The 8,397-nt window shown below is 35.3% G+C and overlaps 1 protein-coding gene across 1 annotated transcript in view; it reads left to right on the top strand.

The window, feature by feature from the left end:
• The first annotated feature begins 5,397 nt into the window (after window positions 1–5,397).
• LOC121371152 (anaphase-promoting complex subunit 1-like) overlaps window positions 5,398–8,397 on the top strand; it is a 51,453-nt gene continuing 48,453 nt past the window's right edge. The window contains exon 1 of the mRNA XM_041496822.1: window positions 5,398–5,484. The gene's annotated coding sequence lies outside the window, so the exon portion shown is untranslated. The remainder of the gene's footprint in view (window positions 5,485–8,397) is intronic.

Here is an 8,397-nt window from a genome sequence, read left to right as displayed (position 1 = left end):
TTTGTTATACTAGCATAGGTGTTATTGCTCAACTGTTTTAATGTAATAACATTGCTCATAAATAAAGCTGCTCATTATATATAAATAGTGTTTATTTTTCTTTAGCATATTTTTATTAATTAATCTATGCATTAGCTTTTTAGCATTTTACTTGAATCTTTTCCCAGTTGCATGTAGATGTACATCGATATACACATTTATATGCCAGTATCGGAATATATAACTTGTATACTAGTTTTTATTTTTAAAATTGAATTAATTTATTTTATTTTAATATAGCAATCTTTATCACATATCTTTTGCCTTTTAAGTTAGCAAGGTTTGCTGTGTTTCTTTGATTAAAATTAAAATGTATTTGTATTTAGCTGCATTTGGCATAACAGCAAATTATATAACAGAATATATATACAAAGTTGTATTCAAGTACTCTGGTGTAATTATATCATCTTGTTTGTACAGATAGATCGATGTAGTAGATTTATATGTATCCACAGATGTGCCAATCCATCTTGTTTGCAAAAGTTATATCTCAGTTGGTTAACTGTATCTGGAGTTTGAGAAATAATAATAATTTATTATAAAACAAAATACATATTTTTGACTCCATATATTTATTATTTTGACAGAATGACCTTGACCGCATCAGTTATTTTTGTGACGGTTGAGCCTAGTAAGATATACATTGTACTATTAAGTCTAGTAAGATATACATTGTACTATTAAGTCTAGTAAGATATACATTGTACTATTAAGTCTAGTAAGATATACTGAGTTTGTTTCTAAATATTTATAATCATATGTAAAGAACATTCTGTCTGTTCACTTAAGTTATTTCAGATTTGTTTATTAATTTAATTATTTTTCATTGTTTATACATTTGCATATTTATAACAGAAACGTCTGTATTAATTTGGCATTTATATAACGTATATATAGCAAGTGTTTAAAACCACAGTGATAAGTTAATATATATAACACAAACAGTCTGTACATCTTTGCTGACAGAAGTAAACCACACTTTTCCCTAGGTGTATAGATGTTAGAAGTCTGTTTAGGTGTAGTAAGTCAGTATTTCACACTCAACCTAGTTATCGTTTGTTCTGTACGACATTCAGTTTACTACACATGTACTGTGATACACATGGACATACAAATGTTTATGTTAATGGATGTTTCTGTGTTCTTGCAATAAAATTATTTCTGTTATTCAATTTCTTTTCATTTTGTTTTCATTTAATTCATTACAATAACCATGCATAATACCAAAACTGTGTAGGCTTATGCTCTTGTGTAGTGTTTAAACCGGCTTAAGCAGGTTTTGATCTATTAAAAGAAATTGGGGTACTTAACACTATTGCCCATTGTTGTATTGAAAAAAAATTCATGGCATGGGTTTTGTTATTTCTATATGTTTGTGGATATAGGCGTGCTTGAATTAATCAAGATTTGGTCAACCTACCCCTGTTTAAATTATTATATTGGTTTGTTTTTGTTTGTGTTTTGTCTCTGCTCTATTTTCAGATTCCTTCATTTATTTATCCTATTATAGGTTCAAGTTGAAGAAAAATATAAATTTCTTTTAGTATGCCCATATTATGGTTTAAGCAGGATATATTTTATAGCAAATCCCTCAATTTTTTTATTGATTTCAGTCCAAAATGTAAAGTGTAGGATGGTTCCGTCATAGTCAATATAGCAACAGCCTAAAGAGTTCAGTGAGGCAGAAACGAAATCGGGGATCTTCATGTCTACTTCAGTTATAAAAACTGACAGGTTTCTCCAAGTGAATAAATATAAGATTGAGTTGTATCAGTATTAATCGCAATACATTTCAATGCTTTCCACAGATGGGAAGATGTACAGCACACAAAAATATAGGTTTCAGTGCTGTGTGAGTGTGAGTGTACCGTGTGACCTGACCTGGCACTGTGTGGTCATGAAGAAGGTGACAAGACTATTACTGTTACATACTTCCCATTGTGCACAGACTAGTACTGATCTGATCGGCTGACACTCGTGCTGTGGCATCTACAATTGCCAATTTTCATACTTTAGCTCTTTATGAATCACGGATTGTCTATGACATGAAAAAAACTATAGCATAATACCACTGCCACCAGCCTAGGAGAACAAAAGGCAAAATAAATTCAAATTTTCCATTCAAATTTGTCAGTGGGTGTAACACATTTTCGTTCACTGGTCAGTGTCTGCAAGGAGGCATGCAGATCTTTCAAAAGTTTTACAGCATTGCTTCCATACACTGAACTATGTACTTGTGCAGGAATGTACTACTGTACAGACTGACTATAAATGGTTTTTCACGATGTTTTCTATCTAATGCCAGTAATGGTTCCCATATTTGATTTTAAAGTAAACAAATATATATATTCTTGGTATAAGAATGAATGATATAATATCTAACAGCCTTTTGGATAATATCCAGCTAGGCAAATAAGATAGGGGCAGTCGTAGGAACTGATACATATGACATCGCATGGTTGGCATTATTGATTTACAAACTAGCTCACCACTTCATTCCTTTTATTAATTCCGTTACTCGTCAAAGCGGTGTGATGATATTGATATGTAAATCCAGTAAACAACATTTTACAAGGCATTTTGTATACGGTGGTTTCGCACTTCAGGTGATCTTAGCGCTAAGATCACTTTGTAAAACTAGGCTCAGAGTCTCGTTCCACAAAGCGATGTTGCAGCTAAGATCACTTTAAATATTTAAGGTAAGTACAATGTATGCATTTTAGATGATCTTAGCGCTAAAATATCTTCGTAGAACGCGGCTCTGGTCATTACCCCCACCCCATCAATGCATCCAATTAGTTTTCACCGATACGTCTTTGTGGCCAGTTTCCTCTAGAACGTTTCCATCACCACTACGTATATCCGACACCAGTAAATATTACATTAGCTTTTACAATTAACGGTATATTATAATTCTCTACATAATTATATAGTATGTATGCAGAAGGGTTAGGTTGGTCTTCCTAGTGAGAAATTTGATAGAAGAAGATTTGCCCAAGAATCGTAAACAGAAAATTTGACATATGAATTCGGTCCAAGTTGGATGGAAGGGACCTTGTCCAGAAATCCTTTAAAAACTGATAAACAACGAATCTACTCTTTTACAAAAGAAGACGCATCCTTTATTTCCTTGGTCGAAAAGGATTCAGTTCCTGCAGTTGAAAATCGAATTAATATAAATATACGTTTTCCCACTCCCAGCTGTTACAATCTTCCGGCGCTTATATGCAGTCAAATATTTTACGAACTGTAACACTTCCAAGTCAGCTATGCAATAACAAGTTCAATGTATGATTTTTTTTTAGAGCCATCTTAGTTTATAGCATGGTTAGTATGATATACTATAGTGCACTAGATGATCATAAAATATGCACAGAGCAATAATTGGTTGATAAATGTGCACATCTAAACGTTTTACAACAGGTGACCAGTAAAACTGCAGTGTGAATGTCCCATACCACCACCAATGCAAGGAATGTCTACAATTAGATATGCCATCCATCGACCACAATAAATGCATTAATTTGCTTTACTTGACATATATATTTTGTTAAATATCCAAAATAGCGAAATGCTTCTTAAACAAACAGGTTATTATGAGCTTTGTTTTGTGCAAGTCTAAATTTGTCTTAGAATCAGCCTTGTGAGAATCAGTCCTCCCACGTGTGAAGCAGGAGGGACGCTGTATCTTCTTGGAAAGTTATAGCTAGTCCTACAAGCAACACACCTGACAGTGATACTTGAATTGGAGCAGTCACAATACTGTTAAAAATATTCTTGACTATTCCTTGGTTTTTCTTTTGATAATTATTAAAAGTTCTTAGCAGCACATACAAATTACAATCAAGCCGACATAAATTTAAGCATTTTAATGTTTCTGAAACATGCGTTATTAATAAATGCATGTATAAAACAGAAGTTGGAGATGTGGACATTTCATCAACCACAATCAATTCACTGCTTTAGAAATAGTTCATTCCAAACACACCAGAAATATCATCAACATTCTAAGACCAGGTGCGTGTGCAGGGAAGGCTTTTGAGGGTCGAAACCCACCTGACCAGACACATTTTCTTTGTTTAATATATTTTCCACTGGAGCATGTATAACGACATACATACTATACATTTTGCTCTCCACAATCTAACCCCCCCCCCCCCCCCCCCGCTAAAAGTCCTGCACGTGCGCCTGAAGATATATACTACACAAGGATCTACTACTTCGATGACTGTAGCTCACCTAAGCTTAGGATACATAGATATCTAGACTACAACCAAAATAACCGGCCTCGGTGGCGTCGTGGTTAGGCCATCGGTCTACAGGCTGGTAGGTACTGGGTTCGGATCCCATACGAGACATGAGATTTTTAATCCAGATACCGACTCCAAACCCTGAGTGAGTGCTCCGCAAGGCTCAATGGGTAGGTGTAAACCACTTGCACCGACCAGTGATCCATAACTGGTTCAACAAATGCCATGGTTTGTGCTATCCTGCCTGTGGGAAGCACAAATAAAAGATCCCTTGCTGCCTGTCGTAAAAGAGGCAGCGGGTTTCCTCTAAAAAAACAGTGTCAGAATGACCATATGTTTGACGTCCAATAGTCGATGATAAGATAAAAAAAAATCAATGTGCTCTAGTGGCGTCGTTAAATAAAACACACTTTACATTTTTACAACCAAAATACAACACAAACTGAAATGAACAGTAAAATTCTTATATATAAAAACTTGGATCACCAAATAAAATATTACTCTTAAGATTATGATAATTTGATAAATGGGTATTACGAACTACATTGTGTGTTGTAGGCTTGTGCCTACATGTGACATTGTCGCAAATGACAACCTCTTGTCTACTTATGATTCGAATACAGTTTACTGGCAAACACCAATTCATCAGCTTGGCTCCGGCAAAACACCAATTCATCAGCTTGGCTCCGGCAATACACCAATTCATCAGCTTGGCTCCGGCAAAACACAAATTATATATATATATATAATCCACATTTATATTGTCAAAAAATACCTTCATGTTCAGGCACAGCTACCAGGCCTCTACCCCCGACCACACATGCACACTCACACCTTTTATTGGTGTACTAACTGGGTGTCATGGTCATGGTCATAGGGTTTTACGTACACATTCAGAACAAGCTGTTGTAGCGCACGCCTGTCATGGACGCAGGTGTCGGCCTCAACTGGCTCTTCCGTCCAGAACGGGACTGCCTGGGTGTGTTGTTACGCTGGTTATATCAGTTATATTAGTAAATGTTAACATTATCGGCAAAAGAAATTGATTTGGTACAATGGAACCTATATACAAGGGACGCAGTTTCTGCGGGGCTCCACAGAAGGCGGAGGAATTTCCAACCAACCAACCAAGCATCGATGGCGGAAAATAATTGAGATTTTAAAGAAATCAAACTAAATTAATATCTTTATATTTGTATGTTGTTTTACAGATATTGTTTTGCATTAATACAGATAGTGTGTTTGATTTCAGTAGATCTCTAATTTGTCTGCACATATTTTAGATTTAATACACTGCACACGAGCGTAGGAAGGTGCCAAAAAGTATGTGTGTGTGTGGGGGGGGGGGGGGGGGACACTTTTATACTTGCACACTTTTACACTATTATAAAACGAATATAAAGCAAAATATCTTAAATTCCCCCTTGCCTGCCCCCCCCCCCCCCGTTTCCTACGTCAGTGCTGTATTTTTAATTTTATTAGCAATGATTATGAAGTTCAAACTGGCTGCAATCATTCTACTTAAAAAAATAGGACACATGTTGATGATGGGATGTCACTGTCAGAATCCTAACTGTTCCACTTTCAGTCATGGAAATTGAAAAAGATATTCGCTATTCATATCCCCTCCCAAAAAAAATAAAAATAATAATGAACACATGATGGTCACAGGCCTTTCCCCAGGATTTTTTTTAAGGCACTTACATTTTTAGCATCAGCATAACACAAATCAAGCCATAATAAGTGGGGTGGTGGGTTGAAAACAGTTAAGTGTTTGCCTTCAATCCAGCTAATCATGCTCTTTTTAAATTTCTTTTTTTTAAAGTAACCCATCAATTCCCCACCCCCAACAATTTCATAATTTGTGCCATGTTGTTGCTGTTGATTTCAGCGTCGTGTTAACTGCTTCTTGTGATTTCTGCTTGTAAAATACCTAGGCTAAGAATGCCGACTTCACAGTATATTCCATATATAAAAAATAAAAATAAATAAAATAAAAACCGTTAATAAAATTAAAATTTACAGTCTTTTTAAAATCCAGCTAACTTATTAAATGTCACCTCACAGTCTTACAAATATATATCTAACATTATCTAACAAATATGATTATTGTAAACTAATTCAGTGTACGTTTAACTGCAATTTGTATAAATACTGCATGTTCATTACCCACGACGCGATCTCTCGACCATAGGTACAAAATTAACAAAGACAAAGGAAATAAATGAAACTGCCGTTAGGTATTCATTGATCGAAATAACTATTGTTTTTCTACAAATTTACATCAAGATTTACTTCTGTGTAATCGTATTGTTCAATGTCCGCAATGAAGCCTCTTGACACGTGAGTGTCAGCTGATTCTGAAGTGTGACATATATTCGTGTCGAGAGCTTTCCTCAGTTCAGCCAACGAACGTTCTTCCTGACGTTCGCAATCTATTTGGTTGGTGTCCAACGTGAAGCTCACAAACCAGTGTAGCGAACGTTTTGTTTTCGCTCGATCTGGCTGAACTCAGCTCTTGGGATAGCCTACATGTCTTTCGGCCCTTAACTAACATGTGTATTCAACTTGACACGCATTGTTGGTTTGTTTTTATTACTTTGGTTCAAAGACTTTACAAAGTTAAAATAACAAGTTACAGATCTTCCAGACATTGAATTACCGTCACATTCCTGTCATACATGTCGAATGCATGCCGTTACAATTAATAACAGTGATTATTAAAATAAACAAACATCATAACGCCTAGGCTGTATTCTGGATTTTCTCGTTACTGGTCGCGAGATCGCTATTACGCTAATTGAATATTTGGTATTATTATTATGTTTGAGCTGTCGGATAGATTATGTAACCGTTTGTTCACATCAGAAGATAGAAAATGGTTTAGCCAAAATTTTAGCCACTTGCAAATTTTATTAGCCATATTTCTTAAAAATAATTTTTAATTAGCCAATAGCTAATTTGTCTACCAACAGCGCAAGCCTTGGCTGTTTTCAGTGTGTGGGAGTTTTGGGAAGGGGATGTTAGGATAGAAATGATTAATTGCCAACTTAACTGTAAAAAGTGCTTCACCTATCGTTTATTCAGTTAAATGGTACAGTTAATTCTGTAAGTGGGCATCTTCTTTGATCGGCCTTGAAGCTTGATTGCTCGGCACGGGAATCGCGTTACGCATAAGCGCCTTCCTGACGGATTAGCGGTCCCAGTAGATGTGGTAAAATTACTAAACACCAGTTGTGAGCAGTTGTTAGGTATTTAGGAAGTGTTTTATCTGTCATAGTAATTAGGTGTGCTTGATATACTGGTACACAAGTTGTATGCAAGAGGTAGTCGACTGCCACACTCGTACTTGTGAAAATTGGTTTTCTAAAGCACTTCAAATCAAGGCGTAGCGGCAATTGATTTAAGGCGCTTCCATGCTGTCAAAGTGCTTACTTTACGGACCAAGGCGTGTCGGGCCGCTACGCCTAACGGCCCTGGGGAAACCCCTGCGTCATCATGATGATGATGGTTACAAGGTTACAAAGTGCTTTCATTCCACTTATGTGGAAATCGAATGGAAAATATCTTATATGCAAGATTAAGGCATGCTTGTAGTATCTTAAATCCTGATTTATATCGCTGTGGACTAGTTACAGATCCATCCTGCAAATGTGGGTATCATTATGAGAGCAGCTTCCATTACTTCTTTCAGTGTAAACTTTATACCCAGCAAAGACAACATGTATTAGACTCTTTAAGTACATTTGTGTACTAATAAACCTCCAGTTAGTACTGAAAGGTAGAACCACATTAAGTGACAACACAAACAAGCAAATATTTCATTATGTTCAAAAATACATTAAACAAACAAAGATTAATTTAATAAAATATAGTTTAATAAATGATTAGATAAGTAAATTATGACTTGATAAAAATATATCAAAATGTGTGGAATTTATTGACCATCTCACTTCAAAGCCTGATTAGAAAGATAAACTACTTTAGTTTCCCCATTTTTATTTTATTTTTTATTATTATATTTTTTTTTAGCACTTTATTCACACTATAAATCTGTTTTGCTTGATATTCTATGTATTAACTTTGTTCTGAATATTTATTGTAGTCT

Source organism: Gigantopelta aegis, chromosome 4 (genome assembly GCF_016097555.1).
Source record: "Gigantopelta aegis isolate Gae_Host chromosome 4, Gae_host_genome, whole genome shotgun sequence".
In the NCBI taxonomy this organism is placed as follows: domain Eukaryota; kingdom Metazoa; phylum Mollusca; class Gastropoda; order Neomphalida; family Peltospiridae; genus Gigantopelta; species Gigantopelta aegis.
The sequence above is the reverse complement of the archived record's forward strand: the minus strand, read 5'-3'. Positions and strand labels throughout refer to the sequence as shown.